Source organism: Drosophila albomicans, chromosome X (genome assembly GCF_009650485.2).
Source record: "Drosophila albomicans strain 15112-1751.03 chromosome X, ASM965048v2, whole genome shotgun sequence".
Taxonomy (NCBI): domain Eukaryota; kingdom Metazoa; phylum Arthropoda; class Insecta; order Diptera; family Drosophilidae; genus Drosophila; species Drosophila albomicans.
The window spans coordinates 4,208,858-4,227,949 of NC_047627.2; the positions used below are offsets into that span (position 1 = coordinate 4,208,858).

The 19,092-nt window shown below is 36.2% G+C and overlaps 1 protein-coding gene across 1 annotated transcript in view; it reads right to left on the reverse strand.

Annotated features, from left to right (window-relative positions):
• LOC117577394 (uncharacterized) overlaps positions 1-17,580 on the reverse strand; it is a 72,120-nt gene extending 54,540 nt beyond the window's left edge. The window contains exon 1 of the mRNA XM_034262304.2: positions 17,432-17,580. The gene's annotated coding sequence lies outside the window, so the exon portion shown is untranslated. The remainder of the gene's footprint in view (positions 1-17,431) is intronic.
• Positions 17,581-19,092: the final 1,512 nt, after the last annotated feature.

Consider the following 19,092-nt stretch of genomic DNA (forward strand, 5'->3'; position numbering starts at 1 on the left):
ATACGTAATATAAGCAACTGCCTTTTACATAAATTAACCAACAATTTGTATATTTAAAACGTAGTTTATAAATCTAAGCAACTACGACAAGAATATCACATGTCCACTTGAAAGGAAAGCAGCTCACACTGCGTATACGTAATCTGTGCTACCGGCTTTAAAATAAAATAGAAAACAGTTCAACAACCAATAATTTTCTACTCTACGAAATATTATTTCACAACTAAATGAACAAGGCAAATTTTGGCAATTTTTATGCAAATCAGCTCACGCTGCGTATAAGTAAAATAGTTGGAGCATATATTACGTATACGCCTGGTCCACCTTGAAATGAAGTTGAAAACAGTTAAAGAATAAACAATTCGTTTTCGTATTGTATAATAAGTCAGAATAAATCATGAACATCAGCTTACGCTGCGAATAAGTAATATATATGCGGCATACATTACGTATACGCACAGTAAGCTTCAAAATGAATTAGAAAACAGTTTAACAATAAACAATTCGTATTCGAAACTATGAAATATTATGCCCAAGAATTAATATCACATGATGTAATTCATATAAACTAGTTCACTCTGCGTATACGTGATATATGATGCTGCCTTTAAAATAAATTGGAAAACAATAATAAAAACAGCATTTTTAAATTGTAATATGGAAGCTATTGTCAGAAACTAAATTATGAATATTATTTCAGCAACTTTTATGTGATTTAGCCCACGGTGCGTATGTGCAATGTAAGCTGCTGGTAATCTAATTTATAAAAAAATATAAAATATGGTATATGGAATTTATATTAAGTTACTTTTTCTATTTCCTTTCATTTCTTTTACTTTTTTTCTTTTCTTTTTATATATAATATATTATTTTATACTCATTTTATACTCATTTATATTTATATTAATTTTGTTATCTTTCCTTTTCTTTTCTTGTCTTTTCTGTTTTATTTATTTTATTTTATTTCATATTATTTTATTTGGTTTCATTTCGTATTATTTAATATTTTTAGATGAAACACTAAGTTAGAGTACACGCAATTTGACTTGCAACTGGCAGAGAACGCTACTTACAACTTGGTTTATTTGATTTTGCAAACTTGGGCTCCGGCTTTCTGCCTCTTTATTGAGTAACAAGACAACTATAAAAGCGCAAAAAGACGATGAGTACGGGCGGTTTTGCACGGCTGGCTTGGCGCCTCTAGAAATTGACAAGTTTCAACTCGAGTGTGCAGTCAAAGAGCATTGGCGAATGCGAAGGCGAAGGCGAAGGCAGAGAAGTGAACGAAAAGGAGAAAGAGAAAGAGAAGAAAGCGTCGAGGTTGCAGGCCTGAGTTAACGTTTGTCTGTGTCTGCAGCTATGTCTATAGCTATAGCTATAGCTATAGCTATAGCGATGTCTACAATGTCTATAGTTATGTCTGTGTCGTTGTCGTTGTCGTTGTCGTTGTCTATGCGGGCAACGGCTGCTTGCAACTGCTTGGTCTCAATGCTGCAACGCCTAGTGGCACGCCCACTGCAGTGGCTGAGGCAGTTGCTGCTCAGTTTGCTTTGGCGTCGGTCATTGACTCACTGCACTGCCACGCTGCAATTTTCAACAAATCAGTCCCAGTACGTTTGGGCCCCAAACGAACCAACGAACCAACAACAAACCCACTCTGGGCCACCCCCCTTTAACCAATTGTCAATAGCAACAGCAACAACACAGAAAAAATTTCAAAAGCTACATGAATTTTATACGAGATTGTCGCTTGATGACAGGCTTTGGTAAAGAGACAGAAACAGAGAGAGAGAGAGAGAGAACTGTGAGGGAACTTTTGGCGTTGGCGATGGCTCAAATAATACCGAAAACAGCTGTTTGGCTGGTGGCTCTGCATTGATTTTGGTCAGTGGCCTGTGGCCAGGCCAGTAGCCTCAGCAACTACTAAACGACTGTCGAATTACCGCCTAACTTATTAACTGACTGCCCTACAAACTGTCTTTCTATTTACTTGCCTTGTCTCTCTTCACTCACACACACTCTCTCTTTGTCTTTCTTTTAGAGTATGCCACAAAGTACAAAGCAAAAAAAAAGACAAAACAAAAATGTTATAATGTTTAACGTTGCGTATGATTAATCTCAGTGCTGGGCAGCTTTTTAAGTGGCAACGAATGGACTGAAAGCCCCCAAACGAACCGAAATTCATACTCGCTCAACGCAACACTCATTGCACCCGAAACAACTTGCCTAATTGCAAATTAGCACAGAAATTGAAAACGAAACGCCTGGCACTCTCTCTCTCTCTTTCTGTTTAGCTCTCATGGGCTCAACGTACTAATTGCCGACCCATCTCTAGAGACACACTCACACACATACATACACACACATACACATACGTACACAGTGTCACACAGTGGCACACTGTCATATTGATTTTTGCAGTTGAGCTCGACAAGTCTCTGAAGACCTTTCTCTCCACCTCCAGGCAAAGACAATACGGGAATTCCCCAAACACTCGACGAAAATTTGCGATTGCGATTGCGTTTGCATTTGCGTTTTGCGATCCCAATCTCAAAACTGAGTCACAGCGTCATTTGCATAGCTCTTCAACGATTCAACGATTGCAAGCCAAGTCTTCTCATCTAGTTTGGAGTGGCAACAATTCAATTCTCTACAGCTGCTGTTTGCTGTCATGTCAGAAGTCATCAAGGCAAAGATGATGTGTTTTTGCGTCCAAATGACAACAGGCAGATACCTTGGAGTTAAAGGATTACCATTGAAAATGTTGAAAGCGAAAATGTGATAATTGTTGGAATTATTTCGAATGCTGATTGTTAACATTCAAAGAACAAATTATTGAATTGACTTGCCTTTAAAACTGTTCTAATAAAGTTTGCTGAAATATCGCAGAGTAACAAATATCACAAGAATAACGAAAACATTTATTAACCGCAAGCAAATATATTTATTTATAGACTAGCGAGGGCGAAAGAATGTAAAAGATAATAAGACAGCTGGTTTTTTCATTAGTTGCAAAGTTCACTTTAAATGTCATCTTATAATTAAAGTCTTTGCATACAGAAGAGCAATGTAAATTAACTTTAATCTCTTTTAACTTCATGCTTTTTTAGTTAAGTTTATATCTATATTATATTTTTCTTAACAACTTAAATAACTTTGTGCCTCCAGGAAATGTGTGTAACTGGCAGAAGGAGGCCTCTTCGACCCTATCAAGTATATATATGTTTTCTTGATCAGCTTCAACAGCCCAGACAACTTAGGCATGTCCGTCTGTCTGTCCGTATAAGCAACTAGATCTCAGAGACTATAAGAGATAGAGCTCGCAGATAAAGATTGTTTCAAATTTATGCCATGCCCACTTTCACCCCATAATCGATAAAAATCGAAAAAGAGCGTTATTTTGAAGCTAGAATCGAAAAGGCTAGCTTTCTCCTAATTACAGCTTTATTACTTGTTAAAGTCTGTGCATAAGGCAAAGCAATGTAAATTAAAATCTCTTTACGTTTCTTCAGCTTAGATTCAACCCTATTTTTTATTTTTCTGTTAATTATTTTATTTAAATTCTGTCAGCTTGAGACAACTATTAAATTCGTGTGACAAAAAGCGATTAGCATTTGATATAATTGCAAATGTCAATTCCAGGCAATTCCACTCACAATTTTGTAAATAAAATTTTGTAGATAAAAGAAATTCATTTTTCCAAGTATTGTATAAGATTTCAGAGTAAAACTGGCAACGAGCAACAGGCAACTGGCAGGCATGTCAAAAGGGTATTTGATATTTGACATGACCATTCATGTATTGTCCTGTATTGTTTTGGCGCAGCAACTGACAGACTCACCAATTGACTGCGAGACTGACTGAGTGACTGGCTGACTAAGTGAGTGACTCAATGAGTGCGCTGCTGGCAGCGTTAAGGTTTAGTAACTAAACTCGACTCTTGACCCGTGGCTGGGTTACCTTGACTTGGTTTCCAGCTCGCAGCTCGCAGCTCGCAGCTCAGAGCACAGCTCTTCACGGTGTTTTCAATGCGCTGACGACGACGCTTCGATATCCTTGAACTTTATGGGCCGCTGCGGGGCCGAGTTGACTAAAGCAGCGCAGCAGAGCTCAGACGTTTGTTTACACATCGGTGCGAATACTTTATGTATAGGCTGTGAAATGTTTGTTTGTTTTCGCTTTTGTGTTTTGGGGCGTAAAACGATGAATGTCGAGCACATTTGCATTTTCCCGTTCACGTCTCTTCGCGTCGTCTTCTCTTCTCTTTTCTCTTTTTTTTGGGGTCAGGCTACAATAACATGGCAAAATAAAGCCACGCTACGCCACGGCGAGCAAGTAAAAAAGGCGTGAGACGTGCGAGATGTGCCAAATACGAGCGAGGCATGAGGCATGAGGCATGTGATGTGGCATCATATCATGCGCCATGTGGCAACAGCAGCAGCAACAGAAGAAGCTGATGCTGAAGTGCTGCTGCTGCTGCAATCTCATTTAAATTTTTATCTGCGCCGCTCAAGGATTAGGGCCTGGGCTACATGAGTCACCAATTTGTCAGATTAAAAAGACGCGACATAATAAATGTAGCGAATTAATTGCCAGGCGAAGGGCAAAAGTAAAGCCTGTACGCTAATAAATTGCTATTAAAAATGAAGTGCCCCATTTTAAGTATAAAATGGAGAACGCCAAAATGCGACTCAAAATTAACGATGGCAACGAACAACGAACAACGAGCGACAACGACAACGACAGTGAAAGAAAAACGACAACGAGCGAGCTCTCTAGGTGACAACGTGTTAATTTTACTGGTGTATTCCAATTTAAATGCCAGCCAAAGCGCACGATGCGTATACGTAATGTGTGCGGCATGGCAGGAGGGCGACGACGACGACGACGCAATCACATTGACATTGACACACAGCAAGTAAATAACAAACTGCAAAAGTAACTTGAGCCGAGTCAAATGAATAATCTTTAAAGGCAACTTTCAGCACTGACTACAACATCAATCATTTAGCTAATAACGCTATAATGACCCTTTAATCCAACACACACACACACACACACGCACACACAAGCACACTTACAGTTACTTTTTGAGTGCGCAATTTATGAATGGAGAAAACGAGTACTCAACTCACAAGTTGTGGGCGAGCTGAGCTGCATTTTGCTTAAAGTGCGTGTCATAAGCGTTGACACGGTAATTACACTGCATGGCACAAAATGGAAAATGGGGGAAAGTAATTGCAATTTGCGCCGTAAACAATGGCTGAAGCGTTGAGCTCCACAGCAGCCAAAGTGCTCTAGTGAGAGGAAGTTGCTGAAAATGTAGAAGCACTAAAGAAAAGAAGAGCTAAAAGCGCAGCTATTAAATGTTAAACTGATATAAAAAACAATTCTATAAATATTCTATATGCTAAATTAAATAAATAAGAACACATTTTTTTATTTGTTTTTTTAAAAACTGTAAAAGATGTAAAGAAAAAATTTATTAATAAGCTAAAGAGCAGAACTGACGTAAAAATATTCGATTGACTATGAAAAATAAAATAAAAAATATAAGTTTATACGAAGAATTTTAAGAAACACAAAAGTAAATAAATAACAACAATAAATTCAAACAAAAGTAGGAAGTAGTAAGAGAAAGTAGCAAAGGAAAAAGAGAAAAAGTAAACCAGCAGTAAAATGTAAAACTTATATAAAAAGGATTTGAAACTGAAATATATTCAAAATAAAACAAAAGACGAATAATATACGAAACAAAAGCACCAAAATCAACTGAAGTTAAAAGAGAGTTTGTGATATTGTAGTTTACCATAAGAAAGAAAACACGAAATTTGAAAAACGAAAGCAGAGAATGAGAAGCCACAAAAGAAAACAAATGTGGCGATCAAAGTAACTAACCATGTTTCAGGTTTAATTTTGACAGCATCTTTTGTTAGCGAGGCGAAACAGGCGAAATTGAAATTTAAAAGCGTTTTGAAGTTTTCATTTCACGACGCAGACGGTAGCATATGAAATATTGAGCATTAGAGGCAACAGCCGCAGGGTTCTAACTGACTGACTGAATGACTGACTGACTGACTGACTGACTGGTTGGCTGGTTGGCAACCCTAACCAAAATTGTGGGCAACCCTTGCCGAGACCAATACCAATTTCAATACCAAAAACGAAAAAGAGAAACGAAACTGAAAACCCATCGAGGCGAACCCATAATTCGTGCTCTGACTATTGATGAAGTTAAAGTCGCGCGTTTTGTCGTCTCATCTCCCTCTCTCTCCCTCTCTCTCTCTCTCTCTCACTCTCTGTCGGTGCAATTGAAAACAGGCGGCGCGTGCGGTCCGCAAACTCAATGGCTTCTCGTGTGAGCAACTTGCGGTCGAAATTTACACCTGCGCACTATTTTTGGGTAACAGGAGGAGGAACGGGGGGAATGTGAAACGGTTCCAAATGACAAAAGCGTCTAAGGTAAGAAAATGGTTTAGGCTCTTAACATTTAATGACTTTTTGCGCGCAGTTGTTTCCGCAAACAGAAACTCCGCAACAACATTCGAGTTGCCACTGTAAAAGATATTTGAAATCTCCTTTTGGGGTGAAATATTAGTCTTGACGTTTCGCAGAATGTCCTTTCGATTATATATTTTTAAGCAGGTTGACTTTGTTTTTGGGCGAGCTTTGGCTTCAGTTTTAAGTCCATCAAATGCTGCCAGCCTTCATTTTTTGTTTTAATGCCGCAACGCTGTTATTCATTAAGTTTAATGAGTTCATTTGAATTTGAATGGCGGATGGGATGGGCTAAGAAAATGGAATTGAGCAGCCCCAAAATGAACGTGGAAAGGGAAAAGCCAACCAAAACCAAGCAGAGCACAGAGTACAGAGAAAGAGAAAGAGAGAAAGAGCTTGAAAGCGGACGATTTGCGGACGGCAATTTTAAAAGGCTTGAAATTGAAGCAAGTCTACAGGCTAATTGACAGCCCGCCAGCCCAATTTTTGGGGTCCTAAGAGTACTTTGGCGCTTTCCACCTTCGCATTCAGCCTCCTTCCTCTTTGTACTCCACTTCAGCCTGCGGGAAAAAAGACAGAGCATGAAAGAGAGTGGAGAATGGCGAGCAACGTACCACGAAGTTGCAAGTTGCCAGTTGCCAGTTTCCAGCTGCCATGCGACTAATTCAATTAGCGTCGCTAATTTCGGCTCTATTAGCTGACAAGCTGCTGCTGCTGTTGATGCTGTTGATGTTCGATGTACGATACTTTTAACGCGCACTGTACGCAAATAGCAGCACTCAACACATGCCCCACCCGATTGTCTAAAAATCTAATAAGTCGCAAATGCTGATAAATATCGGCAAAAGGTACTCAAAAAACACTCATCGAAATGTAACCAGAAAGCTACTTGGAATTGATAGCTAAACACCTGAGCTTAAAGCATTTGCGCCCAATCCAATAAGTCTTTTGTTGTGACTGACAAAAGTAGGAATTAAAGGCTAAGTTAGTTTTAAGTTCGATTCACTTGAGAATTTCGAAGAGCGCATTTATTATTTGCGAATAATCTTTTATCTTTATGAATTGAATACAAACTCATATTATTAAAAAGAAAACAAAGCGAAGTGAATTTTCAACTTAAACTTCGCAGGCTTAAGATTTCGGGTTAACTCTTTTTTTCTTGAATTCGCAAGACATTTGGGAGAAATTTCTTGTCAATCTCATTATAAGTATTATGTTCACTCTTGCGTTTACCAAACCACCAAAATTGTATTTTTTGAATTTTTTAAAAGTCTGATTTAATTGAGCAAAGAAATTTTGTTTGCGGAATGGAATATCCGCTGCGGAAACGTTGAAGATATTGCCGAAAACCTTTTGTGATTATACCATGTCACAAAAAAATTTGTATAAGTGCTTCATAGACTTCAAAGATGGTCCCGGACTTGAAATGCTTCAGACGATCATCGACATCAGATGATAACCAACACTTCACTAAAGTTAAGAAATTAGTGCTTAAAAATCAGGCAGTTGTCTTTTAAAAACCTTACTGATATGATCGGCATATCAAAAGGTTCTGTGAAAACCATTTTGAAATTTGTTTGGTCTTTTCTGCACTCGCTCTTCGTGACTATTTTGCCAAAAACTCGATGCATATTGTTCGCAATAGGGTAGAAGGGTATTATAACTTTGTGCCGGCAGGAAATGTATGTAACAGGTAGAAGGAGGAATCTCCGACCCTATAAAGTATATATATTCTTGATCAGCGTCAACAGCCGAGACGATATAGCCATGTCCGTCTGTCCGTCTATGTCTGTCCGTCTGTCCGTCCGTCCGCATGAGACACTGGACCTCAGAGACTATAAGAGATAGAGCTATAATTTTTTTTCGACAGCATTTGTTATGTTTGCACGAAGATCAAATTTGTTTCAAATTTTTGCCACGCCCACTTCCGCCCCCGCAAATCAAAAAAATCGAGTAACAAGTGTAATTTTAAAGCTAGACCTACGAATTTTGGTATATACAATTCTATACTAGTTATTATTCCTGAAAATTTGGTTGCGATCAGATAAAAATTGTGAAAGTTATTAACGAAATACTTTTGTATGGGCAAAAACGCCTACTTACTAGGGGTCTAATTTGCTTTGGCCGACAATCTGATATTGTGCCATCTATGGTATATTTTGAATGGTGTACTATATCGATATACCAAACATACCATTTGGTATATTTTTAGTATTTTTAAGTATTTTCGGTATATTTTGAAAATGATACCGCAATATTTTGCCTTTATTAAAAGTGGGTAGCGGGTATCTCACAGTCGAGCACACTCGACTGTAACTTTCTTACTTGTTTTGTTTTGTCGTGATTTAATTCTGCGTAAGTTCTGATTATTCCCAAAACTCAAGAGATCACTCCGGGGAATGCGTTTCAAGTCGATTGAGGAGAAAAAATCTGAATCGAAGAAGACGCTGATGGACTAAAGAGGAAAGAAACTATTCGGCATGTTTCGAGGATTTGAAAAAAACATTGGCATAAGAATATTTTTTACGGGAGGGGATAAAATTAATTCAGAAGAATAAATAAAAATTTTTTCCATTTTGCAAACCAATTCAAAATGTTTATTTTTTGCCCACAATGGTATTATTATGTATTTAATTTGACTTTCACTGCTTTTCCCATTTCCCATACTTTGAATTCATATTTAGTTGAGCATTTAATTTCATTATAATAGAAATAGAAACATACAATTGGAATTGATTTGCATACTGGCTAATTATTCATTGATGTTTGGTTTATTTTTGTATATTCACCAAATAAAATGTAATTAAATTAACTGACTCTCTCTTTCTCTCTCTCTCTCGGTATGTTAAATTCAATATGTATAATAATTAATATATAATTAGGTTAGGCTGTCAAACTGCCAGCAGAATGCTAATTTAAAACAAAGCAAAAGTTATAAATAACAAAAAACTGGAATAAACTGAAACACAACAGACATTTATATATATGTACATATATACACTTGCAGATGTAATATATCTTGTGAAAACATATACACGTAAAATATACATATATATATATTGGCTGTTGACAAAACTTTTAGCGCTGACATCGCGGTGACAACATTTTCAACATTTTTAATTGCCAGCCACAGCAACAGGCATTTAAATTGCAATACCAGCAACAACAACAACAACCACAACAACAACAGTAACAGCAACAACAATCCAAAAATAATTTACCCGTTTTACACGCACGCACAGCACAAAAAGTTCCACATGCTAAACTTTTGACTCAGTTGCTACCCTGCAGTCATGAAGTGCATGAAGAGGGTATATTGAATATGGGGAATCGTTGAATCGAAAAATGTATAAAATGACAAATTTTATATTATATTTATGCAATTTTGGTTATATAGATATCATTTTGATTATTTAATAGGTGCTTGATACTTGATACTTGATAATATACGGAATAGTACAGTTTTGTTTTGTGAGTGTGCCCATATTATATTGTATATAGCATAATTAGCATAACAAACGTGATCGTATTTAGTTTTAAATATCCTTCACTTCGTTGTATGGTCACACTTAATCTTAATTATCAAAGAGATTATATTACATTATATATATTTAAAGCTAAATATATGTCGGGTATTTTACTTGTAAACGGATAATGAAATTAAATAGTTTGATTTAACTTAAATAATAGTGCGTTGTGCTGATGACTAACTTCGATATATGTATATGACTGCTACTGCTGCTACCGTTCTACTTCTTCTGCTCTACCCTTGACGATTGCTGATATTGATAGCGTATTGTCTTCTGACTTGCCAATACCAATAGGTATCATTAGGTAGGTAGTCTTCCTCTGTTACATTGACATATATGTACCTTACAATCTAAAAATAATCAGCTTAACTTGAATTGGCATGCACTCTTTCTTCGATTTTTCTATTATATACTCTAAATATGCCCATTTTCTAATAAAGTGTTTCATTAGTTAAGAAAAAATGAAGTGAGAATAACTTAACTTATCATATTTTTGTGTAGGATATGCATTTGACAATCATACTAGAGTTCATCCGAGTACATAGTCAATAAGTATCGATAGTTTGATATAATCCTTTTTGAAGCCAAGAGTCTCTCTCAAGTTCTGCCCACGACGCAATTGGCAACTGAATGCAATAACTTTAAATACTTTATATTACATCAATAAAAACTCTATGATAATCAAATGACATCGTTTTGAAATAGACAAACATTCTAATTAAGTAATTATTTATTGTATTTTTGTAGTTGTTAAAGTGAGTATATAAAATTGTAGAATTAATTCGAACATTTTATTTTATATGTGTATTGCCAAAACTTGTCTAAAAAGTGTTTTATATATTTGTGAAACGATTTTTCTAACAACAATTTTAATTGAATTTTAATAAGATTGCTTTTAGAAAATTGTAAGAAGAGCTCTGCGTTATTTGTGATAAGTTTTCATTTACAAGCTTTATAATTTGAGTCTGGTTTTGGTTTATTGATAAGACGACTCTAAGCAGTCAAATGAAGTAAATTTCTGACTTATCAAAGTTAGTTTCATATTTATTTATTTAAAAAAAAAAACAAACAAAACATAATAATTTCCGCTTGTCAAATAATTTCTTGAAATTACTAATTGCAAGGGTATTATCAATTGCGAATACCAAACCGCATTTCTAAAAATACACGTTTTGGTTTTTTGTTTTTTGCTTTTTTTCATTAAGAAAATTTCATAAGGTAGACGTGCGTGCATATAAGAGAGTTTTATGATGCGTCCCCAGCACTGTTTGCCGGGTCCCCATGGTGGCTGCGGTGCGATGGTGGTACCAGGGGAGAGGTTCACAGGGGGAGGAGAGGTTATAGAGCAACGCTAAGCGTAGGCGCAGGCACGCGCCCATGTTTGCTCCTATGGGGAACAAGCAGCAACAAGAACAGAACTGAAAGTCGTAGTCGAAGTCGAAGTCGATGGCGCAGTAGAGATCGAGGTGAGGGCAAACAAGTGGTGGGGGGGGAGGAAGGGAGAAGAATACTTTGGGGTGGGATGGGGGCAGCGGTAACACACGTGCTGCAGCAGCGAATCGATTAAATTTCCTTAATGCCAAACCATAAATTTTCAGTTGTTTTACCATTGTCAACGACCTTTCAACCCAAAACACACACACACACACACACACACACACACACACAAAGACAGATAAAGAGACTGAGACATTGAAACAGATGCAGGCAGAAAAAAGTGAAATAAAATAAAATTATGTCTAACATCACATAGTCGAGTTCAGCTGACTCTTTGTCAGAGTTAAGTGCCATACTACGAGAGAGCATTACATAAGCAACATTTTCGACTACGTGTGTGTGTGTGTGTATGTGAATAACCGTTAAGCTTGATTTTCTTATTATACCCGTTACCCATAGAATAGAAGGCTCTGATAATTATGTGTCTGCCGGAAGCAGGCATCTCCGACCCCATTAAGTATATACAAATATTCTTGTTCAGTGTCAACAGCCATATCCGTCTGTCTGTCTGTCCGTCCGTTCGTAATATCACCGAGATCTTAGAGACAATAAAAGATACTACTATCATTCTTTCTTATTTAGAGAGTCGCGAATTTTGGTGTAAATAGTAATAAGTATAGCATTAAATTCCTGAAAATTTCATTGCGAAATTATAAAAATTGTAGTAGTTATGTAAGAAACACTTTTGTATCATTAATTACGCCTGTAACCTGGTATATTTTTACCTCTAAGGTATATTTCGATAATGCAATACTCAAATGTAGTACGTCGTAGATATACCAATTATGGTTTTTGGTATATTTTTGTATTTTACGGTATATGATTTAGCTGATTTGGCTGATAATGTGGTATATTTTCACCCCAATCGTACATTTCAAATGTGACTTTCGGTATATTTGTACATTTGGTATATTATTCGGTTTATTTTAGTCGCTTTGACTGATAATTTAGTATATTTTTAACAGCATGGTGTATTTAGAATTTAATATTCCATAAATATACAAATTATAGTCTTTGGTATATTTTTGTATTTTTGCGGTATATTGCTTGGTATATTTTGAGAACAATGCATCATTCTTTTGCTTTATTTCAAAATGGATGGCGGGTATCTCACAGTCGAGCACACTTCACTGTAACTTTCCTACTTGTCTTTTTTCCTTTTGCTGGTTGTTTGCCTTTTCGTTTCTTAAAGTGATTTCCCTGCCCGTTCTTGTATTTTTTTTATTATTTTGCCCAGCGAAATGAGAGATTTGTGCAGAGATTTACGCGCCGCACAAAAATGAACTTGTGTAAATTTATGTGCATTACAAGCACTCACATACACACACACTCCCATACACACACACACCCATTCACATATTTAGTTGGGCATACAAATACAAATATTGAGCCTAGTGCTGTGCTTCATATGAAGACTCTGCCGCTAAGTAACTAACGCCATTAGCTGCTTAGTTTTTGGACTCGTCTTCATCCTGGTCTGCCTTTTTTTCAGCTTCTACTTCTCGCCCTCCTCCATTGCTTTCGCTTATACTTTCTTTGGTCTCCCTCCTGCCGCGCTGACATTATGTAGCTTGGCTGAAGCTGGCATTTTTATTGCTGCATTCCTCAAAGCAACATCAAAGTATCTGTGCAAAATCTGTGCTTAAGTCGGCTTTGGCTGCACGCCTAGTGAACGATAGGGGCGCAAACAAACTACTTACAATCCTCACAAGCACACGCACATACAATATATATATATGCATGTATGTGTGTGTGTGTGTGTGTGTATGTAGTTTGTAGTGGCAAACGCAACCTTCATTGTCAGTTGGCTCTTTTAATTTGTCACAATGTTGAATCCACAAAGGAAAGAGAGCTGTTGCGGCTCTCCTCTTCTCTTCTCACTCGATGGGAAATTCAATTGAAAATGCGAATAGAATGGAATATAGAATTCAACTATCGAAGTGAGCAGCAGAAGTAGCAGCAGTGAGTGTGCTTTCTCCTAAGTCGATTATTTACTTATTCAATTTAGCTCTGTAATCGTTTCTTGGCCCACAAAATTCCCACAATCAATTGTCACTTCGCATCTCGCATCCAGGCAAAAGATTTTCTTCAACTTTTGTCACAATTTAATTACGCAGCAATATCCATTGTGTGTGTCCATTAATTAACGGCAAATTGTATTTACTTTCACACATAATTGCAATCAATAAAAGTGACTTTCTCATTCCTTTTGCATTCTTTTTAATCACCTCAAAATTTGCATAACACCTAGTTCAAATATGTATTTTAAATTATTTATATATATTTCGCCCAACCGAACTAGTTTTATGTACAACAATGACAAACAACTCAATGTCAAAAGTCAATAGGTTTATTAGCTCTGTGCAAACTTCGTTTGACTTTTTAGTTTGGAAAGTTCATAACATATGACAAAATACTAAAAGTAATTTTACATTGGGGAATTTTTAAGGGGGGGCGAAGTGAAAATAAATATTTATAAGGCGAGAAAATCCATCTGCATATATTTACGACTACCAGATATGGAAATGGCAGACACACGTGGTTTATGTGTGTGAATCGGCTCATTTGCTTAGCTCAGCGCTCAAAAGTATGCTATAATTTTTATACTTTTCAGTTGGCGCTTTACAACAACAGTAACAACAGCAGCAGCAGTGAAATTGATGGGCAAAATTCTGCGCACTTCAACAAGCCAACAACTGGCTGAGTGTTCTCCATAAAAATTACCAATAAATTATGAATATTTATATGCAATTCTCCACCAGCCTCTCTCCTCCAAAAAAAGGAAGGCATTTCTGATTGCTTTTAGCCCCAAAAAACACACAAAAAAAAAAAAAAAGAAAAGAATTCCTTCAAGCACATGAATATTCAATGAGCAACTGGTCTTGTCATTACCTTAAACATAACAGAGAGACACACACTCACTCACTCACAACGTAGACGAAAAGAAAATAATGTAGAAAAAACATAAAATAATTTTGGCTGTTGACAGGCAGCAAGAGAAAAAGAGAGAATGAATGAAACACACGTCAGAAACCAACATAAACACACCTGTGACCTGCCTCAACTTCTTTTGTGAAGCATTTTAGCATGTTAATTATTTCTTTTGGTATGTATGGGAGACTACACTGAAAAAAGACCAGTCGAAGAACATTCGTCTTAGAAATTGTGTTCTTAAAATAAAAGTACTTTAACTTAGTTTCACAAATGCCAATAAGACAAAAAAATTCTAGATTCTGGTTACAGAACTTAGTAATGCATCGAAATTCTTATAAAGTTGTTATGTAGCTTTTAGTTTTTTCGTTTTCATTCATAGCTCGATTAGTCGACTTAAGATAACTTGGTCTTAGGTGAAGTTGTCTTGAAATAAAAATGTGTTATCCAACTTGAAAAATTTCAAGTTCTTAACGCACTTTTTAGACCAAAATTCATAGTACTACGACCGAAATTTTGATATTCTAACTTTTCCGATTCAGGTTACAAAATTCTGTTATCCATTCATTTTCCTATAAAGTTTTTGTCTAGCTGTCGTGAATGATTCATTAAAGTGTAAGCGCTAATCACGATGATAAGTATTTACTTGATAGAGTGATCAACATATAACTTATACGTAACACGTAAGAAATAAATAAAAAGTACCAAAAAAAAATCAATTAAATAAAATGCAATATTTTATATGAAATGTTTTTGAAATCAAGATGTGTTTTCTAACTTTAAGACTTTGATTTGGTATTAAGAGCAAAATTTTGATTTTATAACTTCCTTTTTTTTTTTAAGTGCATAGAATTAAATTGTTTAGGCGTATTGGTGTGAAAATTCAATTAGTCCTTGAACGTTTTCCAGGGTATTCGATCAACCTTACTTGCCGTTTATCTTTGTCTCTTTATGTGTGTGTAGTTGTGTGTGTGTGTGTGTGTGTGTGTGTGTGTTATCAGCGCTCGCATTTATTAATTAAAAGAGGTCACAACTTGTGGGTGCCTGTATTTGTCAGCTCAAATTAGAATAGTATTAGTACAGACACACATATACACACACACACACAGTGAAAGGGACGTTGCCGCAAAAGGCAAATAAGCGGCCAATAAAAATATTATTAATATGCCAACGACACACAATCCTCGACTTTTTGGCATCCGCCTCGCTGATGTCCGCTGCGGTTTCGTGACATTGTCGCACACTCCAACACACACACACACTCACGCACACATACACATACGGATAGGCAGACAGGAAAATTAGCAGCTAGCTCAACACACACAGCGCATCAGCTGGGTGTGTTTTGGCCATAAATTTATTAACTTAGTGTCACATTTATAGCCACATTTTCTAACCGCCAGCAACAGCAGCAACATTCGAAGGACACCCACACACACACACACACACCTACATATATGAATATGTATGTATATGTGTTTAGTACACGCACATTAACAGCAACAGTGTTAAACCCTTCCCATTGTTAATGCCAAAACAAATTGCTTTAAAATACAGCCCTCTTCCCATAATAATGTCTAATTGATTGACCGGTTGAGCGTGAACATCGCCGCTTTCTGGCAATTTGTCAAGTGCCACACACAAACACAAACACACACATATTTCCAGTTGCCAATTATTGCGATGCGATAAGGCAACATCGTTCGCGCGCGCCCATCGAGAATGACAGCGACAATGACATTGTATTGATATTTATTTAAATTTCGCTAGGCAATAAAATCACTTAATTAAAGCGAGTCGAGTTGAGTTTTTGCTACATGTTAACATAAATTATTAACATGTTGTTGTAACGCAATTGTTGTGTACAAAGTGAAACTAAAAGTTGATAGCAAATTGTTTTAGCTCCAGCCTTCAATATATTACGCCAAACTTCTGGAAGGCATTTTGCTAATACTTCAAATACTTTTTTGTTAGGCTCAAGTTGCTTATAAAGCACAGAACAGTTGAAAGTTAGTTTTCTATATTTACTAATTTGAACTTTCTCGCTTAATTAGTTTATTCCCAAAATTTTACAAAATTTAATTAAATTTTTATAAAATGCAATGCACACATTTTTCTACCAAAAAGTTATTTAATTTCAACCATCGTTTGCTGCACCAACGACACTTTAAATTTGATCACCAAATGAACTTTTAAATCTCATATTCAAAAGAACATTCTAAATCGAAAAAAACACGCGCATAGAAGAAGTAAAAAAAAAAAAAAAGTATTGACAAAAATAAAAAAATAAAAGTTTTCGCATGCAAGAACTTAAAAATTCGTGTAGTTGGAAAACTATAAATACAGAAAAGTTGGCAAAGTAAACTTGCACTCAAAGACATCACTACTTTAAGTTGTTTGCATTTAACTCAATTTTGGGTAATGTTGGAGAACCTAATTTTTGTCAGTTAACTGACTCGTTTACTTTGCAGCTTCAACTCACATTTTCCAACGAATTTTGAAGTTGAACGCCCACAAAATAAACACGAAACAGAGAACAGAGAACCTTCCATTTTGTTCAAACTTTTTCTTTTCTTCTTATGAAATTTAATATGTTGTGGCGGAGTTTTATCATTGGCTTTAATTCGAAAATAAGCGAGTAATGTATTTAGAGCAACGTTTAAGTAAATTGTGAGTGTCGAGCACCTGTTGTCTGATGGGGTTCAAAGTCCTTATCGCGAGCATTGGCATTTAAAGCGATGAATAGCCCTGGGGGCTACCGTATAGACGCATTTAGTTTGATTGTTTCTATTGTTGGTGCTTATCGAACGAATATGTTGAAACAGATGTACGGTTCAATTCAATTTCCCAGCTAGTGATTAATGCGTCAATATGTTGTCACTACGATAAGCACAAACATTTAACGCAGTTCACACTAAACAATAAACTAAAAAAAAATCATCGAATACGACATTCAACAAAAAGTTTAAACTTACATTGAGCCACTGTCTCACAAGATAAGAATTCTTTATTTATTTTTTGGAACCGTTAAGAAGAAATTTTTAAAATGGGCGCGCCAAAAAACGTTGCATACCGCACGGCGCAACTTTAGCGACGCAACGCAGCCAATAGTACAACAATAACAAACAGTTTCACTCAAAAAAAAACACAACAGGAAATTGTGTGAACACACAACAATAATAATGATATATATATATATATATATATGTATTTTTTTTTAAATATGTCCCAAAACGTTGCTTGCAGCGTCGGCGTCAGCGTCGTTTCCTTGTGCTGGGCACGAACTAACGGCAACGCAGTCTCGCGACCAACTGAGGCGCCCCAAACGGCAGCAGCAGCATTTTAAGAAGCAGCTGAAACAGTTGTTGCGTATCAAGCTTGGTGGAGCGTCAAACGGCGGACAGCGGGGGGGAGGGAGTGTTCTACCAGCTGCTGTTGCTGCTGGCTGCGATAGGCGAACGACAGGCGAAAAGGAAACGCACCTCGCCGGCTGCAGCTACGGCAACGGCATTTTGTAACGGTTCATACAAACGTCGTTGTCGCTTTTTTGTAGCTTCGAAAGCTTCGACGCAGATAGAGCTTAAAGTTTTCCCATTAACCCATTTACATCTGGCAATGCTACCCCACAAAGAGAGCGGCTACTAAAGAGAGCGCTTTCCCTTTGCCGCTCCGTTTTTCCAAACTTTGACAGCTGCTCTTTGCTCGCTCTCTGTTTACGTAGTTCAACGGAAAGCAGAGAGCACGCTAATGACAGCTGAGCGTGAACTAGCTCAGAGCTCAACATTGAGAACAAGATCTGAGTTATAATAGAACCAGTTCTAATTCTAAACTTAAAATTTAATTCAAAATGTTTTACTAATACTTCAAACTTACAGAAAACTTCTATCTTTTCTTCCCAATGGTTTTACTAAGTGATTAAAATAAAATTAAGCTGAAATATTTATAAAGAGTTTGCATAACTTAATCTTACAAGAAGGTGTCATATTCCAAAATTTCACATCTATCTCGATAAACAAAGAATAAAACTACTAGCAGACAGAGAAATAAAAATAACTATAACTACATATTGTTCATACATTACACTGGAAAAAGAGCAAGGCCTAAAATCTAGAACATTCGTCTTAAAAATTGTGAGCTTTACTATAAATAAGAACACTTTGAGAACAAACTCTTAAAACTAAGAACATTAGTCTAAAAAAATCCAGGTCAAAAATTCTATATTTAGGTTACAACATTCTGAAGTCCATCGAAATTGCTAAAAAGTTTTTATCTGGCTCAGTTACTCAAACTGTCTGTCGTAAACGATTCTTCATTGCAGTCTAAGTCCTGGGTTCAAATGCTGCACAATTCAATGCTAAATTTTTCATAAATAAAGTGATCAACATACAACTGAATAGCTGATCGCGCTATTAAATCATGAAATGGTAAAATAATAAATAAATATTAAAAAATAAAAATAAAATATAATATAACATATTTTTGATTTTAGGATAAGATTTTTGGTCTTAAAACTATATAAATTTTTCTGCTTATTAATAAGAACTTGGGTCTTTTATTAATTATTCTCTAAATCGAGATGTGTTTTCTAATATTACGATTTTCAAGTTCTTGACGTCCTTTGGAGACCAAAATTCGC